The sequence below is a fragment of the Thunnus thynnus genome, chromosome 24 (genome assembly GCF_963924715.1).
Source record: "Thunnus thynnus chromosome 24, fThuThy2.1, whole genome shotgun sequence".
Lineage (NCBI taxonomy): Eukaryota > Metazoa > Chordata > Actinopteri > Scombriformes > Scombridae > Thunnus > Thunnus thynnus.
The window spans coordinates 12,158,327-12,171,233 of NC_089540.1; the positions used below are offsets into that span (position 1 = coordinate 12,158,327).

At 39.2% G+C, this 12,907-nt stretch overlaps 1 protein-coding gene across 2 annotated transcripts in view; it reads right to left on the minus strand.

Annotated features, from left to right (window-relative positions):
• Positions 1-12,907, minus strand: part of LOC137177065 (coiled-coil domain-containing protein 122) — a 44,348-nt gene that overhangs the window by 18,318 nt on the left and 13,123 nt on the right. Inside the window, exon 7 of one of the 2 annotated variants that reach the window (XM_067583170.1) lies at positions 4,792-5,628. The exons of the other annotated variant lie outside the window; for it this stretch is intronic. The gene's annotated coding sequence lies outside the window, so the exon portion shown is untranslated. Of the gene's footprint in view, positions 1-4,791; positions 5,629-12,907 lie in introns of those variants that run through there. 2 annotated transcript variants of the gene reach the window in all.

Below are 12,907 nucleotides of genomic sequence, written 5' to 3' on the forward strand. Positions count from 1 at the left end.
AATGATCTAGACGGTTTTCCATTTGGGGACGTGTGTAGTTTTTTCTTTAGGTTTTTTTTTTTTTTTTTTTAATGAATGACGATGGTGTTTTCTTTCTTTATTTCTTTTTGTCTTTTGTACAGCCAAGTGTTTTAAGTTGCTTGTAGGGCAACTAAAGCGCTGAACACTATAAATGAGACACTTGGCAAAAAATGGAAAACGCCTAGCAGAAGTATGTCAATGTTTTGTGCATGTTCCTCAGCCCATCACAAATGTGACGTTACAATTGCACTAGACAGTTGCACCTCAAATAAAAATGAAAACAAAAAAAGAAGTCTAAACTGTACTGTTTGGTGTTTTTAAAGATTTTACAATCAAGTCTGACTTGATCTGTGCTGTGTTTCTCACAGAAAATAGATGCATTCATTAGAAATACGAAGCTTAAAATAAGAATCAGGCTTAAATCTGTCTTTTCTTTCTCTAAAAACCTAATTAAATCAGTTACACTCTCTAAAACTTTTGATTTGAGTCATTAAATTAAAGCAAAAATGTAGGTAAACCACAAGTAAACCATCTTATTCCACTAGTATACACACAGTCCAGTAGATCACATTGCACATGCGCAGAGCAGGCTCACCATGTAAATATTGATCTATATGGCGCCCACTCATTGGCTGTACGCGACCGAGCCCCCCTGAAGCCATCCTCATGCCCGCTCCGCCCACCGCTTCCTCACGTGGATGTGCACGCTGCCGGTGAGAGCGCGCTAAGGGGGAGCGCGCATAAATGTAGGGCGACGTCATGAGAGGGCGATGGTAGAGGCTGAAAACGGTGTTTGATATTAAATTATTTTAATTGTTTGGTTATCTTAACTCAATTGGACTGGTTTGTGTGTAAATTGGCGTTAAGAAGCCTTGAAAATGTTTTTAACTCGATTTATGCAGATAAAAATATATATTAAACAAAACACGTGATGACAAAAATAGGTGTCTGTAAAGAAATACAAATCCAGTTTGTACTTAGTGTCTGTGGGTTTATATACTTGAGGGTATTTTTAATCTCCTACAGTAATGTGGATTTATAGCCAAGCTCTGCTGCCATGTCTGTATAGTATTAATGTAATATTGACGATGGGATTATTATAAATCTTTTCTGTAATCTCCTCCCAACATACTCAAATACTACAGTATATTCTCTATACATATTTATTCACATCGACAAAGATAAAACATAAAAGTAAATCATGTAACTGATTTGAATTAGGTTGTTTTTGCAGATTTAGTGTCTCAGTAAATGTCTTATTATGTCAATGATTCAATTTAATTTTAATAATTTTAATACTTTTTTAAAAATAGCAGCTCTACAAATGTAAAACATGAAGGCAACCTAACTGTAATGAAGCACATGCAACTAGAGCTTCAAGGGTTAGTCGATTAATTGATTAGTTGCCAGCTATTAAATTAATCATTAATTATTTTGATAATCAATGAATCATTTTCAGTAGAAAAAAATGTCCAAATTCTCAGTTTCCAGCCTCTCAAATGTGAATATTTTCTGCTTTCTTTCATCTTCTATCACCATTAACTTAATATCTTTGGGTCGTGGACCTTTTATAGACCAAACAACTAATTGATTAATTGGGAAAATAACAGATAGATTAATTGATAATGAAACTAATCGATAGTTGCAGCCCTACATGCAACCTTACACCATTTTTTAGTACAATGTACACTTACTGGAAATGTTCCAAAGACTTTGGCCACATTCCTTGGCCTTCATCAGTGAATGGATTTTGCTCAGTTGTCAAGGAGATGGTTCAGTTGTTAAAGTCTCCATGACAACACCGTCCACTTAAGAGGGTCATGAGGTGTTGGTGAAAGTTCGAGGTGGACCTTGTGCTAAGAAGTTTCTGTTCCCAAAGTCACTGATGAATCTTTAAGCTCATCCAATTTAATATTTCATTGACTGACACTTCTTTTCAAGGCCACATTTCAACCTCGAGGTGTCTGAACGGTATTTTTAGAAACTTTTTCTAGGCTACATTTTTTCCACATACATAGCTTTGCAGAGTAGAAAGCATCAGCCAATCAAAATCAGGGCCTTTTTGATGAAGATTTTTAATTGTTTCAATCAAAAGAAACATCTTTATGTATTTTAATCAAGGTATTCTTTTCAAATCAATGCAACTTCTTGTTTTGTTCACCCCTAGTATGAAAATAACAGTAATGTGCTTCATTTTGGGATGTCCCAGAACAAAATTGAATCAATTGTGGTCTATGGTCAAATGCTGTGTCCTGCCCCACTTCCGCTCTGCCCCCCTCAGGTCAAGTCTGATCCCGGTGCCTGACCTCGGAGTGGCTGACTGTCTCGGTGGATCAGACGCTCCTGCTCTCGTGTCCAGATGGCACTTTCGCAAATCCCATTTCATTGACAAAAGGTGTTTTCTTCAAGCACGCCGCCACCAGTACAGGATGTACTCAGAGGCCGAGGGATCACACGTGGATTAACCTCCTCTGTTTGTGCCGCCGGTGATGTTTGGAGGCTCAAATATAGAGGACAGAATTAACAGTGCTGTATGTGCTATGATCCATCACTGAAGTCTTTGGACCTGGTGGCTTGTTTTATACTGTACGCTGTTTTCTCACATACTTATAAAGTTTTTATTGACAAGGATGCACGTAAATATACAACCTCTACTTCTGGTCTACTGTTACCAGACACACAAAAACCAATCTGCGCCAAAATCGACCCCTAAAAATCCTCTTTACGCCCCCCTTCACTGGACCTCCCTCTGTGCTGTTGATGTATTTCTTATTGCTGAGAAAGCAGGTGGCCTGCTGGTTAAACCCCGGCTGTCCAGACTATCAGGGAGGCTCCACCTCCTGTTGGCCCCCCCCCCCCCCGAGACGCTACATAGGATTAGCCTGTCCGGTGTCCGGGCATCGGAAACACACTTCATGTTTGCACACACACACAAAGAAAAGCTGTTACAAGCACACTCATGTCTGCAAAATCCCAAATACAGGTTAAAAGGCTAAAACCTGACATTGTAGCTGAGCTGAGGGGGACGTTATAACAGCAAACGTATGAGAAAAAGTGCTTTCGTGCACAGTTAAACTTTGGCTGACCAACAGCAGAGATTCTGACTTGTCAGTAGGAAAAGCACAGGTGTTACTAATAAATGTTAGCGATGGTCCCAATAAGCCATGACAGCGTTACAGTGAGCCAGCGAACACAATACCCGGACCCTGAAACCAAATGGAATTCATTATTTTTTATTATTTACACTTGTGCAATGTCTTGAAAGTGCCAACATTTGTGGAAATAGAAAGAACCAGCAAGTTCAAGTATGACTCATACAAATACAGGCTCCAAAAATAAAAAACACATTTAACAAAATGTTATTATGTAACGTATTGTAAGTTTAGTCGGGGCCTCTATGGTTGTCTTTGTTTCTTCACGTGCTCCCCTGAGATGTTTTTCTTCGATAACTCCTGGTTTCTGAAGGACTACATGACTGCACCATTAGATTGTGTAAAGTTTCACAAAACTGACGCTACAGATGATGTTTTTGCAGGGAATTTTGGGACTTTTTTTTTAGGCTGATTCAATTTTTTTTTGGTTGTGAGCCAATAAAATAAATGAATTCATGGTTAAGGAGAGGTTGTTGGGAGGACTTTTTGGGTTGGAAAACAGTGATACTACTCTTTAAACTGCACCAAAAATTATGGGGTCAGAGATGTTTTGTTTAAATTTCAATCTGACGTTTTAATCTGATATTCTGTTTAACTGGGAGAACTCTTTGATAACACACACACACACGTGATCAGTTGATTCAGTGGTCTGCGTATATGTCCGAGGCTGCCACACAAATAGACCGCATGTGGAGTCTTGTTTTCAGTCACATGTACACACACACAGACTCATGCATGTGCCCTCAATCAGCGCTGTTTTTTTAAATTCAAGTCAGCTGCCGCCACAGGCCTGCGAGTACATCTCTGAGCTGATCTGAACATTCGGATACATGCAAAATACAGACGAAGGGCGACTCATTTGATGCACCATGTGACGCCAATAGGAGAAACCCTCAAAATGTGTGTGTGTGTCTGTGTGTGTGTTTACGTTCCCCTGGAAATTACCAGTTCTACTACACTGGTCACATTTAATTGGATGTCCAGTGGCTATATCTGGGTCACGTCTGTGTTTTTGGGAAACAGCTGAGGGGAGGTGTGAACAGGGGGCTGCACTTTAATGGCGCATGAGAGTCTAGAGGATAGTCACGCTGAACATATGAGCTCCTTCACCTGCACAGAGTCTTGAAGAACGAGATGTCTGTTGAAGAGTCACGAATTTAACGGAGATGCATTTATCATCACCGTGCTGGACAATGAACCCCAGGAGTTATTTTGCTGTGTAAGGAAGTGTTGTAATGGCCTCAGTATGCTTCAAACGAAGTGCTTTGCATTGTTCAATGACATCTGAAACCCCATTTCCGGTGTCTGACAATTTTTGTAACTTACCACTGAGCCAAGGTGTGAAACTTTTTTTTTCAGTCTTCACACAGCAACTTTAGTCATTTTGTATGTTCACAACCGAGGGGAACAATATGAATGCCTCTGAGGAGAGAATGTAAAAAAAAAAAGTGGTCTCTCCATTTCCGATAATAAAATACAACATGTCTGAATAGCATTTATAAAAAAAATACAGACTAATAAACGTGTTTTTTATGGCTTTTTGTGGCTAAATCCAAATGAAAAAGGTCCTGTACTATCTCAGCAACACTTACAAGCTGTCAAAAAAAGGAAATCAAAGTTGACTTTGGCACATTTTTCCATCTTTACTCAAAATGCAGCTTATCTTGTGGCTGTTTTACACTCTGGTCTCTTGAGGTTGCCATTGCAGAAAATGAGAAAATCTCTTCTTCTCGTATCTCCTCATCTTCCCTCTTCTGCTGTGGAGCGGATTTCCTGCTGCCGCCCTTTTATTGTCGAACATTGGAGCAAAATATTAACTCTAGAAAGAGCACTTAACTGATGATTCTGTACAGAGAGAAAAATTTTTTTCAATAACCAAACATATTTATTTCTAACCTCAATTTTTCATTCACAAACTGCACAACAATGACTTTAAAGCATTAGAGGACAGATTTGACATGTTAATGCACAACAAAACATATCAGGGCTTCATATAGTTCAGACGAGATGTATCACATAATAATAAACTCAATTTAAACACACTAACAGCGTGCATTCAGTGCTACAACTTGGCTGCCATTTTATCCTCAATTTCCATTTATTGCGTAAAACACTAGTTCAAATATTTGCAGTATTATTAGTGTGATTTTTCAGGAGTATTTACTATTTTGTGTGAAGCTCAAGGTCGGTGTCTATGTGCGTGTTTCCTGTAGCAGGTCTGTTCTCCTGTGTGTCCTCATTCGTCCTCTATCCAAAGTCACATTTCTCAGAGGCACGTGCCCCGCCGCCGAGCGAGAGAGCCCTCTGAAAATTCAAAACAAACTGCAGACAGAAGCGCTGAAAGAGGCACGGAGCTCGCGCCCCACTGGGAGAGAGAAGGGGATTATGGGGGATTACAGCCCTCTCTTATCCTCCACTTTTCCTCCTCTCAGCACCTTCTCTCGCTCCCTGTGAGCTGTCAAAACAGGAAAAGTTTCCATCCTAAACTCTCTGTCTGTCTGATGCGGTCGGGTTAACAAGGACAGTAATCACTTCATTTCTTTTAAAAAATGTGATTTTAGTCATTTGAGTGCATGGTTGAAGTGTAATGTACTGGATCCTTTACAGGTAATGGTTTTTCTTCAGTCAGCTGTCCCAGAGTGGTTTGACCAGTTCCCTAACTGTGTTATTATTGTTTAGTGTCACTAAGTGTCACTGAGAGAAAGCAGCTGCATTCCTGATGTGTGTTTAGCGTCTGCTAGACAATTTGTAATGAATGCAGCCACTTCCCTTGAGCACAATTCAAGTGACGAAATGTCAGCGAGAAAAGACGCACAGAAATTCATGAATTTACCACCTTTTTTGTCTTCTTGTCATATACATATATATATATATATATACACACATACATAAAGAATGAATCTGATTACATGTGGCTTTACAAAATGATGTGGAAGCAAACTTGGATTCTGCTTGAGTGCGCTTCATTATAACTCTTTGTTTGTTTTAGCTGACATACTGAGACTGTTGCTTTGAATGTGTGTGTGTGTGTGTGTGTGTGTGTGTGTGTGTGTGTGTGTGTGTGCGTCTTTCCCGTGCAGCCAGACAGTCATTACGCCATTGTTGAACCGACACAGCAGGAGAGAGAACAACAGGCCCAACAACGCTACGTTCACTTAAAGAGCTTTCCTCTTAATCAGGTTGTTTATGGCGCAGACTGCTCCAGTTTATTAGAAGAAGGACGCTTGAAGGACTTTAAGTTTATTGGCTATACAGTGAAGTATAACCTGCGTCTGGTAGGAAGGAACAGGCTTGTGTCAAAACGAGTGTTTAAATGATCCATGGTATGACGGAGATTAAGTCGGTGTGTTGCACACAGCTTTAGAAAAAGGAAATAAATCTACCGCTGAAATGTCATATTCTACAGAAACAGAGTCAAATACACAAAGTAACCCTCAACAGTTTGACCACAACATCCTGTTTACGTCAACACTGTTTCTGACCTACGTGTCACTTTGTTTACTGAATACACCACAAAAACAAAACTCTTTGTCTCCCATCAGCTTGTGTTGACAAAATGCATCCGATACTCAACTCTAGTCAGTACGTTCCTCTTGTAAGGTATCACATTGAAAGGTTTTACCTCATTTTTAACCCATTTGGAGGAACTCATTATTATTATTTTATTAATATAATTAATATTGTATTTACTACATTTAGAGTTTGGATGGTAGTGTCTTTATTTAAGCCTTTATAAAACCAAAACCACAAGAGAAAAAGTGTAAGGAATTAATTAAACTGTGTATTTGTCTGCTATTGTTAGTATTTTTCCTTGTTTAACTTGACTGAGTGGGAGAAGGACGGATGAGAGAGGTTGCAGATCATATGAAAGGATCACTTGAGATGCTGTTTCGCTTCACATTGACCCTCGTAGAAACTAAGTAACACTGGGATGACAGTCTGACAATTTGTCTTGTTACATGCAGCCTTTATATGCATGTCACTCTACTTGATAAACTTATTGTTTCAATTTTATGTGAATAGCAATGTATGTTTAAGGTCTTTAAAAAGGTTGGTAATGTTATACTGAGGTGTGTTTACTGTTTTTGCTCAGAGTAACTTGTGTATTTAAGTTATATTCATGTGAATTCTGGGTTTTGGATTTTTGTTTTTACTCCTGTGTCCCTGTTCTGCTTTTCCCTTCACACCTGCCCTCTATCAGCCTCGTCAGCCCTGCTCCCTGTGTTTCCCCGCAGCCAATCGGCTCCCTGTCTGTTCTCCTGTCTCCCCGCCTGCTCCTCATCTCCTGGTTAGTTTAGTTTGTATTTAAGTCCTGGTTTTCAGTTCAGTTTTGTTGGGTCCTGTGTTCTGTCTGGTTCAGCTTGCATGTCTGCATCCTCATTAAAGAGATATTTTTCAGTTCGTACTGCCTGCTCTGTCCTGCTTTTGGGTCCATCTCCTGCTACTCTCATGACAGAGCTTTAATCCCAAGGCCAGGAAGCCCATCATTAACTACTTTCATTAGTTTGTGGGGTTACTGGTTATATTTTAAAAAGCCTTGTTCACAACTAACGCATCCAATATGTAGTACTTCCCCACTGTGTGGAAGCTATCAGAGTTCAGGCTAACGTTAGCAGCTCTGTCATTGTAAAAGCCTTTTTCTCTTGTAACGTTAAAAGTGACAAGATACTATTCAAATGAATAGTTGAATGAACAAGTATGTAAATGAAACTGCTGAACAGGGTTATATTAGAATGATATTTTACATTTAATACTATAATAGTGCATATTTAACAGGGGTCTTGTTTAAGTCAACTGGAAACATTAAAAGTCAGTCTGAGACGGCATTTTCAACCAATTCATGGAGCTTAATTAGCAAGCTACTTTCAGCTGATAAAAGTAGTAATTTCAGCTGACAAAAACCGTCATTTCTGGCTAGAAATGAAAAGCTGCTTCTGTTTATTTCTGTCTGACATGATGGGCCCACTATTTCGAGAAAATACCAAGGATTTCAAGTGATAAATCTACCACCACTATCACTGTGAACATTCAAAGCTTGACAGGCGTAGCAACAGTGACTAAGGGGGCAACAGATAATTGCTTCACACTGTGACATCAATAATAATTGATTTCCTTCCTTATACAGACTCTCTGACATCAACTGTTTCATGAAGTAAAGGGCAGACAGTCTGTTCTCTGGCAGACAATGTGCTGAGCAGCAACAATCAGAGGGCACGCTCGGCGGTCACAGTGCCAGTGTGAGCATTAAATACATCCTTCCTCTGTCTCCTCTACATGTATGCATTCGCACAGCACTCAGACCGGAGGAAGGAGAAGTCTCGACCTTGTTGACCACAATAATGTGACCTAAAACCACAGCAATCTCAAAAATAACTTCAACACTCGGCAGGCATAGACGATCGATGTGAACGTGATCTGATTGGGAAGAACATGATCTATGACCTTACAAGTGAAACAATCCAGTGTTGTGCCAGAAATCCAGACTTTTTTGTTTATGCAAAATTCACCACAGCGAGTTTGTTTGAGCAGGTGTGCACCAAATGGTGGACTAAGCCTGAGGCCTTTTAAATAAAGTAGGAGCACAGATCTGGTAAAAGTCATGGAAACCTGAACCTAGATCAGCCCAGATACTGGTGTAAGTGGAAAGTTAGGCATCATCTGGTTGACATCTGCCCGTTTGTACTGGCCGACACATCTGCAAGAACGTGCAAAGCCCTTCTCGGAAACTCACAAATCCTACTCTTTGTTTGCAGGGCCGGAGAGTGGGTGTGTTCAGTGTACAGATAATTTGACAGGGCAAAGTTAAACAAACCCAGGCTGATGATGATCTCAGAGCATATTTGCTCATCTTTCCTCCAATTTAGCCAGACACTCGGGTGCTTCCACAGACACAACACAGCTTCCTCTGCAGCTTTTTTTTTTCTTGCAGCAGCGCTATCAGGGGAGTCATTTTGTTGTTGGCTCTCCTTCAGCTCACCATAAACAGCAATTTAACAGAGATAGATGGAGCAGATCTGGGTCAGTCAGTCACGCAGCCACAGATATGTGAAGACACCACAGCTGTGTGACAACACATTAACTAAAACTCTCACATCCAAGCTGTCTTCTCACATTTTCAGTGTGTCTGAAACTGTATTTCTGTGTATCCTCCATGTCCTTGAACACAGGTTCCGCCTACGTCTGGTACATAGTGTTCAACCACACACACACGCAAATGTAAACACACATAGTCTGAGGTCAGCTTCTATCACGGCAGTGTTTCCTGTTTGTTTCCTATTTTTCAGACAGGAAGAGAAATCAGCAGCCTTCTCTTTCTTCCTCGTGCCGTCCTTCACTTCTCACCTCACTCTCATTTCCACTTCTATTATTTTTTTAACAGAACGGTGGGATGTCATGTAATTTCTTCTTTTTTAGGGGGTGGCCAACTCATCCATCTCCATCAACAAATACCAAATAATTATTCTCGTCTTTGCTCTTATGCTCATCTCCAGCTGTTTTTACATTTATTACACTGACCTCCTGCATATCTACCATCTGCTGTGATGCTTTCTTTTTGAATACTCTTTTTTTTGATGCTCAAATTTTGTAGATTTGGAATGAGGTTGTATTTTTGACATAGGAAATTGGTTACACAAACAACACAAATGGACTGGTTCAAAAATAGTGAATGAGTGCATTTTAATGACATGTTTTTTGAACAAGAAAAGAGTAGAAATATAAAAAATGACAATAAACAAAGTCATTTTCATGAGGCCCAATATTTCAGACAAAGTCTGCATGTTGCAACTCAGATATATAAGGAAATGTCCACCACAGAGAGTATGACATCACTGGATTATTTCCATCTCTTCTCTATTTGTTGACACTGAGATAATTACTGGAGGAAATGCACTAAAAATACTGGACCACTGGCGGTCGATGATATCCTGACAGCTAAAATTACATTTATTGCTTGAGGCTAGATTACAAAATAACCACTAACCCTAAATAGAAAGCCTTTATTTTGAATATTAGTTGCCCATTAATCTATATATTGTAGGAAATTCTTTACTACCACTCATAGTGCGAAATAATTTGGTGTCACATCTCACACCTGACTGGCAAGATAAGACAATCTTCTTCAAAAATCTGAAGTGTTTCTTTAAATTCTTCCCTCCTTAAGTCTGAGGGTCTCTGTCACGTTTTTAGTCCAGCTCCAGGCAGCAGACAGCGACACGTGGTGCCAACATCAGCAGGAAGAAAACGCAGGCAGAGGCAAGAACCGGAGAGGAGCACAAACGCAGCAGAGTGAAGCAGTGAGAGAAACATGAAGGCCAAGGACGACATAAAAGAATAAGTTACACAGCCAAATGCACATGTGCCAGAATTACATGTCAAACCTTTTTATGCAACTTGGCTGTATGTGACTGAATTTCATCAAAGTTTCACTGTGTATCAATTGAGATGTTGTACGCAATGTACAGTAGATGCATTAAGGCATGTGACCATCAGTTGGGTAAGACCAGCTGATACTAATTTAACAGCGGGCGACAGAAAACACAGTCATCAAGCATTTTAAAGCTTTGAGGATTTACATGATACATAAATGTAGCTATGTTTAGTTTAAAGACTCCCTCCAGTCACGTCATATACGAACTCTTTGCTTGGAATAAAATAAATTGTGTCTGATATGTTTTTTTCCACACAAAAAAGTTCAATTACCCTTTATTAAAAATCCTTAAATTGACATCTCCTCCTTCTAGCTCATTGAAAAATTCATAATTTATGAATATGCAAATATTATTAATTTCAAAAGTTTAACTGCTGGATACAAGATGTCTTGTACTTCACTGAAAAGTTCATTCTCAGTCTATGTGCACTGGAGGCTTCAGGTTTCCATCTCACACTTGTGTAGGACAACAACTGGCTCCAAACTAGTTGTGATGTCTCAAATTATGAGCGCAGGAATACGCTTTAAACTCAGATTTTCAATGAGCACAGAGAAACTTTCCACTTTCAGCAGATTAAAGTGAAAACTGCCTTCTCGTGTCAAACTCTGCACAGTGAAGCTCAAACATGCGACTGAAGGAACAAGAAGAAAAACATTTTTGAGTGGAGGTGAGCTTTAAATAATTCAAGATAGTTTAAACTTAGAGTGGATGTTAGTAACTTCACTGTCTTAAAATATATAAAATGGTTGTTTGAAATGTTTTTGTGTAGCTGCATAAACGTCACTCACAATTAAGCTGTAATGTTTTGCTTTGTAAAGGATAAAAATAGGATAAAAATATACAAAATAAAAGGTCACGTGTCATAACTGGACTCACAGACAATCTAAAATGATACAGATTAGCAGGACTTGGTGGTTTAACGTATGTTCTAACGTTTCTCTTTCCTCTGCTTTTCTCTATGCATTTAAGCAAGATTCACTAGAACAATGCAGCCCTGATAGATGATATACGGGATATTATTTATTCATTGAGCCTCTGAATCCTCCCATCAAAGCAAATGAAGAGAGACAGAGAGCGAAAACAAGGGGAGTTAAACAGACAAAGAAAGAGCGATTGCCTTAAGTGTTAAACAATCAATCTTCTAATCAGAATTAAACCGTGTAGATTGATACAAAAGGTACACTTGATATTTAGGTCAACCTCACTGTGGGAAACACCGATTGAACCCCCCCCCCACCAGCACCCACCAGCACCCACCAGCACTACCACCCCTCCTCTCTTTAGCCGTGGGGTTTTAGGCTTTGAGAAGTACAGGCTGTTCCAGCACAGTCTGTACATATAGAATACAGCAGACTCGCATGTATTGACACACATGTGTGTGCATGCATCAGAATGCGCCCGCCCAACTTGTATTCTCTTTCACACACACACACACAAACACACACACCAACATTTGCATTTTTTTTTGCATTGTTTTTAATATTTCCATGCAGTACACAGTGTCCTCATCAGTCCGTCTCTAACAGAACAGGTGCAGGGCAGCGTTAAATATGAGTGTCAGGCGTGGGACACAAAACACCTGCAGTTCATGGGATGTGGCATGAATACAGGATGTACTGTATGTTGTAAAATACAGATGAAGCACTTCTGTTCTTCACCACAACATTTCAGTTTTGTAAAGGAGTCTGTATCCAGTGTGGGAAGAAAAACGCAGCCAGTTATAATTGTTCTCTAGGGATCTTTTTTTCACATAAGCTAATGAATCCTCATATGGTAGATGTCATCTTTACTCTTACTCCTTATATCAGATAAAGTGTGAAATACTATGAAATACCTACAGAAACTCAGAGCATTCATCTGCATTCAGAACTATTGTTTTACGATCAACATACATGGAAAAAGATCACAACACTTTACAGGTCTGTAATTATCTGATAACTTTTGGAAAAAAAATTATTTAATTTGGTATTAATAACAAGGAAAATAGAAACAGTATTCACTAAATATTTACTTGTGTTTAAATGGAGTTTTATTTCAAGGTTATTTCTATATCCTGTATGTACTGTATCAAATTACACCGTTCTGTCCAGGAAATAGTTAGTAAATAATGGACCTCTAAAGTGATTTAAATTTTTTTTTTTTTTTTTTTTTTGGCGACATGCTTGTAAAGGTGTTTTTATGTGTACGTTTTCAAGTTCCGAAAAATGGCGCTATTAGCACAAGACGATATGAAAAGCCGACACACATAATATCAAAGTTACTTTGTGATTTAGCTTTCAAGCACAAATAAAACGGCACAAAACA